This window comes from Lepidochelys olivacea (assembly GCF_965140295.1).
Source record: "Lepidochelys olivacea isolate rLepOli2 genome assembly, chromosome: 6".
Lineage (NCBI taxonomy): Eukaryota > Metazoa > Chordata > Testudines > Cheloniidae > Lepidochelys > Lepidochelys olivacea.
Genome location: NC_140416.1, coordinates 18571609 through 18583453, shown reverse-complemented (window position 1 = coordinate 18583453; position 11845 = coordinate 18571609). Strand labels below are relative to the sequence as shown.

The 11845-nt window shown below is 47.1% G+C and overlaps 1 protein-coding gene across 1 annotated transcript in view; it reads left to right on the top strand.

Moving 5' to 3' along the window:
* Positions 1–1467: 1467 nt before the first annotated feature.
* The window catches only part of CEND1 (cell cycle exit and neuronal differentiation 1), a 41931-nt gene continuing 31553 nt past the window's right edge, over positions 1468–11845 (top strand). Inside the window, exon 1 of the mRNA XM_084631915.1 lies at positions 1468–4221. The gene's annotated coding sequence lies outside the window, so the exon portion shown is untranslated. The remainder of the gene's footprint in view (positions 4222–11845) is intronic.

Genomic DNA, 11845 nt, shown 5'->3' with positions numbered 1-11845 from the left:
CCCAGTTTAGTATCATCCGCAAATTTGCTGAGAGTGCAATCCACACCATCCTCCAGATCATTTATGAAGATATTGAACAAAACCGGCCCCAGGACTGACCCCTGGGGCACTCCACTTGACACCGGCTGCCAACTAGACATGGAGCCATTGATCACTACCTGTTGAGCCCGACAATCTAGCCAACTTTCTACCCACCTTATAGTGCATTCATCCAGCCCATACTTCTTTAACTTGCTGACAAGAATACTGTGGGAGACCGTGTCAAAAGCTTTGCTAAAGTCAAGAAACGATACATCCACTGCTTTCCCTTCATCCACAGAACCAGTAATCTCATCATAGAAGGCGATTAGATTAGTCAGGCATGACCTTCCCTTGGTGAATCCATGCTGACTGTTCCTGATCACTTTCCTCTCATGTAAGTGCTTCAGGATTGATTCCTTTAGGACCTGCTCCATGATTTTTCCGGGGACTGAGGTGAGGCTGACTGGCCTGTAGTTCCCAGGATCCTCCTCCTTCCCTTTTTTAAAGATTGGCACTACATTAGCCTTTTTGCAGTCATCTGGGACTTCCCCTGTTCGCCACAAGTTTTCAAAGATAATGGCCAATGGCTGTGCAATCACGGCCGCCAATTCCTTTAGCACTCTCGGATGCAACTCGTCCGGCCCCATGGACTTGTGCACGTCCAGCTTTTCTAAATAGTCCCTAACCACCTCTTTCTCCACAGAGGGCTGGCCATCTACTCCCCATGTTGTGATGCCCAGCGCAGCAGTCTGGGAGCTGACCTTGTTAGTGAAGACAGAGGCAAAAAAAGCATTGAGTACATTAGCTTTTTCCACATCCTCTGTCACTAGGTTGCCTCTCTCATTCAGTAAGGGGCCCACACTTTCCCTGGCTTTCTTCTTGTTGCCAACATACCTGAAGAAACCCTTCTTGTTACTCTTGACATCTCTTGCTAGCTGCAGCTCCAGGTGCGATTTGGCCCTCCCGATTTCATTCCTACATGCCCGAGCAATATTTTTATACTCTTCCCTGGTCATATGTCCAACCTTCCACTTCTTGTAAGCTTCTTTTTTATGTTTAAGATCCGCTAGGATTTCGCCGTTAAGCCAAGCTGGTCGCCTGCCATATTTACTATTCTTTCGACTCATCGGGATGGTTTGTCCCTGTAACCTCAACAGGGATTCCTTGAAATACAGCCAGCTCTCCTGGATTTCTTTCCCCTTCATGTTAGTCCCCCAGGGGATCCTACCCATCCGTTCCCTGAGGGAGTCGAAGTCTGCTTTCCTGAAGTCCAGGGTCCGTATCCTGCTGCTTACCTTTCTTCCCTGTGTCAGGATCCTGAACTCAACCAACTCATGGTCACTGCCTCCCAGATTCCCATCCACTTTTGCTTCCCCCACTAATTCTTCCCGGTTTGTGAGCAGCAGGTCAAGAAAAGCCCCCCCCCCCCCCCCCAGTTGGCTCCTCTAGCACTTGCACCAGGAAATTGTCCCCTACGCTTTCCAAAAACTTCCTGGATTGTCTATGCACCACTGTATTGCTCTCCCAGCAGATATCAGGAAAATTAAAGTCACCCATGAGAACCAGGGCATGCGATCTAGTAGCTTCTGCGAGTTGCCGGAAGAAAGCCCCATCCACCTCATCCCCCTGGTCCGGTGGTCTATAGCAGACTCCCACCACTACATCACTGTTGCTGCTCACACTTCTAAACTTAATCCAGAGACACTCATAACAATCTTTTGTGATCAGTACTATGATGCTTGTGTCACTCTGGATTTTTTCTGAGTTGCCCTTAAAGAAAAGTTTGGGTTTTTTTTTTTTCCGTAGGGTGACTCTTCTCCTGCTTTATGATGTATTATGAAGGCCTGAAAGGTGTACAGCTTTTTTAAGGATTTTTTTTTTTGTTTTCTGCTTGGATTTTGCATGTATGGTTCAGATCCTCACCTAGGCTGGAAGAGTGATGGTCGGAGAGCTAATGAAATGGTGATGCCCCACGAGATTGAAAGTTGAACAGTTGATAGGGAAAGGATTTCTAGTCACTACTTCAAACGTTTTTCTTTGTGTTAACACCTATTTAATGTTAAGGACTAACTTACATTTTGGAGGAAGGAAGGTTTTGTTTAACCCCATCCGTTATGGTATGACTAGACTAAACATCCCACGAGCCTCCCAGGCGTTATCCAGCAAGACCCGGGAAACCCAAGAGCTGACATGCCTGATATTTAAAAGGGAAAGAGCAAGTGACCACCTCCTCCTCTTTAGAAACAGGCCTTCTCTATACCTCATAAAGAATCCAGAAGGAACACTAGCCTGATTTTTGAACAGTCCTTTGCAGCTTACTTTGGTCTTTGCATTTCTTGGCAAAATTTTAATGTTCAAATGGTAAACGCCCCTCCCCCCTCCCAGCCAATATATTATTGTGTATGAGACTTACAATTTGGGGGTAAAAATACATTGCCAGTAAGTGTGTCAGAATGAAATGAAGAGTTCAGTGGCAAATACAGGTTTGAAGCAGCCTCTCCCCCTATAATATGCTCTTACTATGGATATCTGTGCTCCCAGCTGTCCGCTTTGGTCCTATTTGGTTTCACACTGTGATGTGGACAAGCAATGTTGTTGCCATGGTTATTGGGCACAGAAAAGGGCCTGGAAAATGCTGCTTTATGGCCTCAGACAAAGATCCATAGAAAATATCTCTCCCTTTCTCCCATCTCCCCCCAGCTTTTATTTTTAAATTTCAGCAGAAAGATTGCACACAGTGAGCCCTATGTGGTGTGTTAGCGCGGGGCCTTTGTGAGCTGAAGTTCTTGGTGCTGACGAACTCACGCTGCTCCAGCCCAGTGAAGAGTCCTCTTTAGTGCCAAGAGACTTAAGGACTGACCTGTAAAATTCTGAAGTCAGGAGCAATTGCATCTGCCTGAGATCTGGAATTTCAAAGAGGGGGGCCCTGGCGTTGCTGCAGTAACCGACTCGAGCTGGTGGCCCTGCAACCCATCAAGTCAGAAACTCTTACATTAGCATTTAATAACCCCTCTCCCCCTCCCTCCCTCCAGGGCTAAGCCCTGTCCCCTCCTGGCAGGGCTGCCTGGCGCCACCCACGAAAGCTAGCAGGTGCCTCCTTTTGTTCTGATCATTCCAGCCATGGAGGGGAGCCATCAGCATTCGTATCGGCAGCTGTAGCCCATTGATTAAAGTGGAATCAGCTGCACTGGTGTAGATTGTGTGTATGCTAGGGTTTGGCACCAGAGGTTAATATCCCCGTGTGGACAAGGCCTTAGTGCAGCTCTAAAGACCAAACTGTAGATGTTTCCATTTAACAGAAGTGTGACTCCCTGTTAGTTCTGTACACCCTGTCCCACCCCCTTCATGCTGGGCATTACCAACAGGGCCAGCACTTCCCTGCAGGTGGTGTTGCTAGGGCCATTGGGGAACTGCAGTACTCAATGACTAGCTAACACCCTGTGGTCACCTTGCCAAGTCCAAGTGCAGAACCCACCCCAGTTAAGGGCCTGAGCCTGGATTATTAGCAGGCATGAGTGCAGCTCACATCTCTGCAGAGCTTTTCCTAAAGGAGGAGAGCAGGATCAGGGTAAAGAGAGTTTGAGGTGAGTCCTGTGTCTTGATTCCAGTGGCAGATTGAGTACCACCCTGTGACCCAGCAGTGGGGCAGCGAGCTTGCAGGCCCACATCTCACGGGGTTTTCAGAACATGCCCAAACCCTCTGGAAGCTGGGAACATTGGGTTGATACCCAAATCCCCTTTTCACAGCTTTATGAACCCAGCAAAGCATGTGTCTGGCACCATCATTGTACCAGTGTGCGAGCGCTCCAGCTTTCAGCAGTGTGTTCTGCCTGTTGGGGATGGAGTGGCTTGGGGCAGGGCCTGAGACTGGTACAGGGGAGGGAAGACTCTTTAAAATGTATTTAATACTGTATGTTAAAAGTGTGTCACTTTCCTGTTTCCCTGGAGATTATCTCCGGTCACTCCAGCAGTGGAGGCCTGGAATGCAGAAATGCTGATGTGTTTTTTTTCTGTATGGGAAAGAGATCTATTTCCCACAATCCCTTGATTTTATTTCCTGATGATTCTGCCAGCGACTGCTGTTCTGTTTGGGAACTTGATTTGAGATTGCAACACTGGCTGGCTCAGGGGCTCAAACAGAAGCACACTACTGTGTTGAAGCTGAATGCTCCGAAAAGGATTACCTGTTGCAAGAGGGAGGTCAGTGTCTGTGATAATTAGACCTACAAATGGATTCCCTGGAACAACCTCTTGAAGATTCCAAGGGTATTTTAAACCTCGGATACTGGTGTTTCTGTAGAATATGCCTGTGTGTGTGCATAGAATGCCCAGCCTGTTGCTTTTGTAGGATATGCCTGCTGTTGTCCCTTTCTGATATGATCTGCACCTGCAGGTTTGTTTGGGGTGCACCATGAGTCCTCTTTAGTTTTGTTTCTTTCCATCTCAGAAACAGGAAGGCTAAAATTTTCAGAAGTGGCCTCTGATTTTGGCTGTGCCCAATCTCAGGTGCTTTGGGCCTGAGGCTTTTGGAAGAGCTGAGCACCCCAAATTCTAATTGAAGTGAGTAGTGTTTGGTGCCTCTGAAAATCTGGCTAATGACATCTCAAAGTAGGCACCTAAAATCAGGCTACTTTTGGAAATGTTGGTCCTAAGTTTATAACTCATAGACCTGGCTGGGATCCTGACAGCCAAGACTTTGGCTTGGGACCCCATCAACAAAAGCCAGTGTTTAGACCTAGAAATTTTGAGTATTTCCCTTGCAGAGGTCTGAGTAGCTAAGAGATGGTGGAAAAAACACAGACACAGAAATAATTTAGTCTCTCAAAATGCAGACTTACCTGGACAGAGCTGTGAGGAGCATCCTGCAGGCTAAGCTGACTGGTAATTGCGATGCTCCTAGGAGATCTGACACTGTCCTCGCCATTTGGTGTTCCTGTAGTCAGCAGGAAAAGAGTCTCCATGGTAGGGGAAGATGAAAAGCATGATGTGTGGACCAGTTCTAGTGATCAGCAAGAACTTAAGTTTTGAGGTGGTGCTTTGACATGGATTTCTGCTCCCTTTAACTGCTTTGTTGTGGCCCATGATCGAGGGTGCCTGTGGCTTTTCCAAATAGCTTTTGGGAGCGCTAGTTGCTGATTACCTAGCTGTGTATGCATGCGGAATCTCTCGCCACACGATACTCTGCTTCGGGTGCTTTGTTGGAACAGGGACCCATGGATGTCCCAGTGTCTGCCCGAAGCCTCGCAGTAGAGGCCACGGGGTTTGGCCCATCAGGACACAATTACAAAATCCAAAGGCAAACGTGAGGCCATTGGCTCCAAAAACCTCTATGAGCCAAGATCTGTAGTCTGGGTCTACTGCTCCTTCGTTCCACCAGTGACCTTTTGTGGAGCATGCAGCACTAGGAGTCTGTCAGGCTGCCTTTGCCATCCAGCTGTGCCTGTGGCTCACCCCACAAGGCCTGTCTACACTGGAGAAATTGTCTAACCAGTTCGGCTAGACTTTTTTTTTTTTTCTGAAATAGCTGAGAACTATTGCATAGCTCTAGATTGAAGCAGTTAAGGCAGCCTGACCCAGTTGGAAGGCCAAGTGGTCAAGGCTGTTGCTCTGATTGGGTTTTAAAACCAATTTAGCTGTGCCAACTTGAAACCACTTACCAAATCTGCCCAATGTAGACAGGCCCTTAATGCCAGGCTGTGTAAGATCCTTGCAGTTCAGTGAATCATTGAAGGCCAGAATCCCACGTCCAGTGGAAAAACAAAGCAGAGGTCACAGCATTACAGTGGCTGAATGCTTCAGTTTCCATCAACTGTGGCCACTGCAACAGTCATTGTAGCTTCCTTGTATACAGTTCATCTGCATGATGTGCCCTGAGCAAAGGCATCTTGACCACAGATTACAGCCTCCTTTGTCAATCGACTTTTTAGACTAGACGATAGAATCAGGTGAGGTTGTTTGTAACTGACCCTAAGGGAAGGGAGTGAGTGTGGTGTAGTGGTTAGATCACACGAATGCGAGATGGGAATTCTGGAATCCACCTGGCTCTGCTGCTAACTCAGTGCCTCAGTGAGATGGGGAAAATCCTGCTTGCCTACCTCGCAGAAATGGCAAGGCTTAATCCATTTGCATTTGTCTCTTGAGATCATCAGCTGGAAGGTACTACAGAATGCAGCTTATGGGTATTATAAGAAGGGTTGACTGTTCTTCAGATATGGAATGGACAGCACCTTCGGGCCCAATTAAATAATATGGATTAATGTGTCTTGGGGAAACCTGGCCGGATGCAAGAATGGTAATGTGATAGCCAGAATGGAGCCATGCTAATTTACATCAGCTGAGGATCTGGCCTTTACTTTGCAATTAACATGCACAAGGCAGAAATAATATTTTAAAAAGAAATCTGCAATATGTAACCACTGCTCCTTCTGGATGTACGGGTTGTTTGCAATAGGTTCTCTAAGTCACCGTAATGAGACCAGCTGGGATGTTCCACTCTAGCCTGATGTTTACTTGTCCTTAGTCTCGTCCATTCCTAACCAATCAGATGTACAGCGTGTGAAATCTCTTGCATTCCTGCAACATTCAGGGAGAGCAGAGCAAACTGTTGCCCAGCCTGCAAATAGTGCTGATGCTTTTGGGAACCTAAGGCTGTCTATGGGCTTCTGTAGGATGTGCGTGCTGTTGTCCCCAATGGACTTTGTGAGGCGTGTGACACGTTAAACTTGTGTTTTGTTGTTGTGCACTCACCAAACAGGGAGCCGTTGGCTTGATTGGTTTTTACAGCAGCCCCATGAGTGCTGGTTAATAACAAACTGAGGCCATCGTACATGGCATGTGAGCAGGAACTGGAAGAGGCACAGAGAAAATTGGAGAGGGGGGCAGTCATGGGGCTTGAGTCTGGTGGTGGTAGAAAAGGGTTTTTTTGGAGAGTAGGGGATGGGGAGTGGCTACAGAAGGGTTCTGATGATCAGTGGCACTTGGTACCTGCCATTCCCATTAACTTCGCCCAAGGTTGAAGGTTCAGCACTAGAGCTGGTTAGAATGGGCTTTTTGCCCATGGAAAATTTAGACCTTTTTAGGGGAAAAACCAAAATATTTTGGTTTGTAAATGTTGCCATGGTGCCTCATGGGAGTCCTAGTTTGAGTGCCTGGTGCTCCCATTGTCCTGTAGAGACTAGGCATCTTGGTCACACTGCATCTCCCAAGATGTACAGCAGTCTCTCCTCAAGGTGAGGAGATTTGGGTGCATCATAGGAGCCCTGGACCAGGGTATATCATGGGAGATGTAGTATGGCTGAAGAGCCAGACTCGCCGGGGAGAAGGGGGACATGAGGAAATCAAACTACAGCTCCATGAGGCACCATGGCAGCATACCCGAACTGAAATGTTTTCTTCTTTGGATGAAATAGTTAGATTGGAGGGCATTTATTTTATTTTTTACAAAATGATTAAATTTTCTATGGACACTTAGTGAAAAACTTTGTTTTTGTGGTTTGGGTGGGTTGTGTTGTGTGTGTTTTTTCCATCAAAAAAAAAAAAACAACTTTTGACCAGCCCTATTCAGCCTCTCTGAAAGTGAGGCCCATAGAAGTTGAGGGAGTCCATGAAAGCTTCTGATGGAAAGAGGGGAGTAGTGAATACAAGGGCGCTGGGAGAGAGAAGTAAAGTGGGGGGATTGTGTGGAAGGGACCTGATGGGGGTTGGCAGAGAGAATGAGGAGGAAGTATGTAACGTGGCACAGGGGAGCGGAAACAAGAGGGGATCTGCAGAAGAGACTCAGCACAGGGAGGAGGAGGACTGGCTATACTTCAGGTACCAGACATGGGGGCGGAGGTGTATAGAAAGGACTAAAAAGACCTGACTGTGAAGAAGCCTTTGCTATAGCACCCCAGGGTTTGATCCTGCCAACACTGGGGAGAGGCAAAGCTTGTGTTGACTGGTCCAGGCTTGAGGGTCAGATGCCCTGTGTTCTTTCCTGCTCCTGGATGTTTTGCCTTTGGTTTCTGTAGGTGCAGGGCAGGCCCTTTATCTTCCATCAGACAGTACAGTACCCAGTTACCCTACTGACACGAGCTCTGCAGACAAACAGGAACAGAGTGGAGGCCCAATGCTGTTTCAGGGAGCACAACTTCCACATGAGGGGGACACCTCTAGGAAGCTCTGCTTTGGTGCTGATTGATCCTAGGGACCGGAGCATGACAGGAAGCAACAAGGGCAGGTACAAAGGCTTTCACCAAATGGACCCCTCAAAGGATAATCTGTCTTCCCCTTGCACGTGTGTGGGGGAAGCAGGCTGGCACAAGAGAAGGGAATGTTTTCCTGTACAACTTTAGCATGGGGTGAACTATGCTATCAATGTAGGTTTGTGTGCAGCGAAAGACCTTTTTCCTCGAGTTACTCTTACGCCATAATCTACTATGAATATTTTGGGGGTCACTGATAGGTGGTCTTGCCCACGAGCAAGAGGGTCTGGATTTCTATTCAGTGTATTGCTACCTTACGTGGATTGTGTAATCTGTGCTATGATTGACTGTTACCTACGCTCATCCCTGACTGAGCCTGGAGTCCACTGTCGGAATCCACCTCATCACAGAAAGGAGCTCTGTGTGTGTGTGTGTGTGTGTGTTTGGATTCACTTTTCTCCCTCCTACAGCTTTATTCTCCCTGACTCATACTTTGGTGTGGAAGGGGGCCCGCCCGTCTCCCATTTTCATGGCTTTTGGGGACCATGTTGAGCCTCAGGAGAAGGTGACTAACGTGACACCTGGAATGATACCCTGGGCTCCGTGAGCTTTCCACCCTGCAGGCTTGGCCTCCACTAAGGTGACAGTAAAAAATGAGCTCCAAAGCTGCCTTTGAGGAATGCTGTGGGTAAACAAGGGACTCCATCCTCCAGAGCTGTCAAACCGGCACCTGGCCACAGAAGAATTTACTAAGCCAGGCACAAAATGCGTTCTGGTTCAGAGTAGAATTGATTTCTCTCAGGAACGGGAGCAGACTCCCGTTTCCATGGAAACAGGACTTCACTCCCTCCTACCCTACTGTATGTGCCATGCACTAAGCTCGTTGAGGCAAGCCCATTTGTTTCCTAAGAATCAGGGACTGCAACAAAATGTCCTGTACCTTGTGTGTGCAGTTGTGCCTGAGGGACGGCAGAAGTGCTGCTGCCCTTGGTATCTGGAGCAAATATTTTGAACGAGGGTGTGCGAAGCAGGCTGGGGATACTTGGAGTCCTCTCCCCCCACACCCATGTGCTCCATTCTCTGACAAGCTGTCCAAGAGTCTGTATGCTTCTGATCTGGAGCACAAGCCTCTGGAGAGACACTGCTTCCTCTAGACAGTTCAGTTTGTTTGGAGTCAGCCTGTGGCTGCTCTAGAGTTACAATTCTGGAAGGGAAGCAGGGAGTCCTGAGACTATCATTTAAAGGCACAACTGTATCACAGCCTTTTCTGGAGACTAATATCAGTGGGTCTTTAATTTCTTCAGAGAAGAAATTTGTTCCCACACAAATTTGGCCCTGTCACACTCTTCATTCCTGGATCCTACAAACACTGGAAAATGCCCATTGATGAAGGTACAATTAAAGAAAACCACTGTCACACAAAGCCAGTGTTTTGTGTGTCCCTGTTTGTGTGTGGTCACCTTCCCTGAAAAGTGCTAGACATCCCACCGTTGCTTCAGACAGTTTGGGAGGCAAGGGGTGGTCTGAGCATTGGCCCAAGAACCAGGAATTTAACAACTGTAATCTCAGCTCTGACACTTCCCTCCCTTGGTGATCTTGGTCAGGTCACTTAAACTTGCTGCCTCCCCTTTTCCATTGGTAAAATAGATCATTTCTCCTACCTCACAGGATGTTGAGACTGAATTAGCTTCTGTTTAGAAAGTACTGCCTACAAGTGCTAAGTGTTGCTGTTCCTAGACTAGACTGAGAAGAGGCAGGCTTGGGATTTACTATAGTGGAGGAATCTGTAAAAAGCTGGAAAAACATGATTGTTCTTGACAAAAACTAGACACTCAGCAAATCAGGAATAGGCCGGATGGTCACTTGGGTGCAGGGCACAAATTGGGAGGCCTCATTCAAAGCCTGCTGCAGTCCCTGGAGAGACTCCCACCGACGACAATGGGCTTTGGATCAAACCCATGTGGGAGAAAGGAAGGGATATTTTCCTTGCTGAAATAAAGTAATGACATGAGCAAATCCAAGGAGAGGATGTGCCAGACAAGCATGCCTTTGGTTAGAAACTTTTCCTTTGGCCCTGCTTGTGCCTGGAAGGTTCTCCTATCCCTTGCAGTGATCCAAGCACAGGGCACACATCCACTTCATGCACATTAGATGCATCCAATGAACGGGAGGTGCAAGGGTATGTGCAAGGGCAGAATTGGCCGGCTGTGTGCGGGTACAACCTGCATGCAAGTTTTGTGCATGTGTCAGGGTTTGCACAGCTCTGCACTGTATTTACTCTGTGTGTGTGTGTGTGTGTGTGTGTGTGTGTGTGTGTTGTCTTCTCTTTTTGTTCTATGATATTTCTCCCCCCACCCCCTGCCCCTTGGAAGGGAAAGCTGAACACGTGATCCTTCCAAAGCCCACTGAAGTCCATGAGAGTCCTTCCATTGTCTTGACTGGGCATTGCACAGCACCAAGGGGACTAGCAGCATAAAATCCCCCTTCTGTTTGCATCACCCGTCTTTCCTCCCTAAATGTGGCCCTCTATGTGATGTCCCAGTTCTTGCAGTGATGAAGTGAATGATCTCTGCTGTACAGTGCACTGTTGGTGTCTGTGGTTTGGTGTCTGAGGTTCTATCTACTGCTCCTGAGGCATTAAGGGAGCCAAGCTATGAAATCAGGCTTCTTTGTCGTTACCCAATTTGCTAATATTTGCTGTTCTATGCTAGGTACTTGTCAAGTCTTGGCATTCCCAATGCTGGCATGATTCCGTGCTGTTCTGAGTGTGCCCTGGGACCTTCTACTAATGAAACGCTCATCTTCTCATTTCCAGTTCTCTTTATTTTCTTGATGTAGTTCTTGAGCAGTAGCTCATCAGAACATGGAAAAGACCAATAGATCCCCGTGTAACCGATCCCATTCAGCAACACTAATCACGGTTAACAGTGTTTTGACTGACTGGACTATTTTCTGTGTAGATTTATTATTTATTTCTTGGTGTTAAAAGGGGGAGACCCACATTCCATCCTTTAAAACCCAGCTGGTTCAGTTCCATGTTCTGTGTAGTAATGTTTGACCATTACATGTGTGTTTAAACTTTTTTGCTGTTCTCTTCAATGCATTTGACTGTTGGTGATTTTTCAATAACACCGTATAACATTGTATCCCGTTGCTGTAGGGTCCTGGGCAATACCTGTACTGTTTAAAAACTGCTGCTTTAAGGGGGGGGGTATTTTTTTTCCTATTTGAAGAGTTTTTAAAAATATTGTAATTTTTTTGTGTATTGTCTTGTAAAATAAATATTCTAAATATAACTATATTTCCTCTGTTGCTTCGGGGGGGATGTGCGATCTGTCTGCTTATCTGGCCCATTTGCCGTAGAATCTGAGTGTTTCCAGTTGGTAATCGGCTTTGAGACACACCTCTGAGGTAGGAAAGTATATTCTCATTTAACAGATAGGGAAGTGAGGCATGGGGGTAGTAGAGCCAGGAGCTGATACCAAATCTTCTGAGTCCCAGCTCAGTGCCCCATTTGCTAGCCCACCTTTCGTATTCCGATTGGTGCTGCCTTTTAATAAGGTGTTTGTATTTCTTTTTATGCTGGTTCTTTTGTTACATGGGTGTGTGTGTGTGTGTGTGTGTCCAGGAAGGCCAACTGG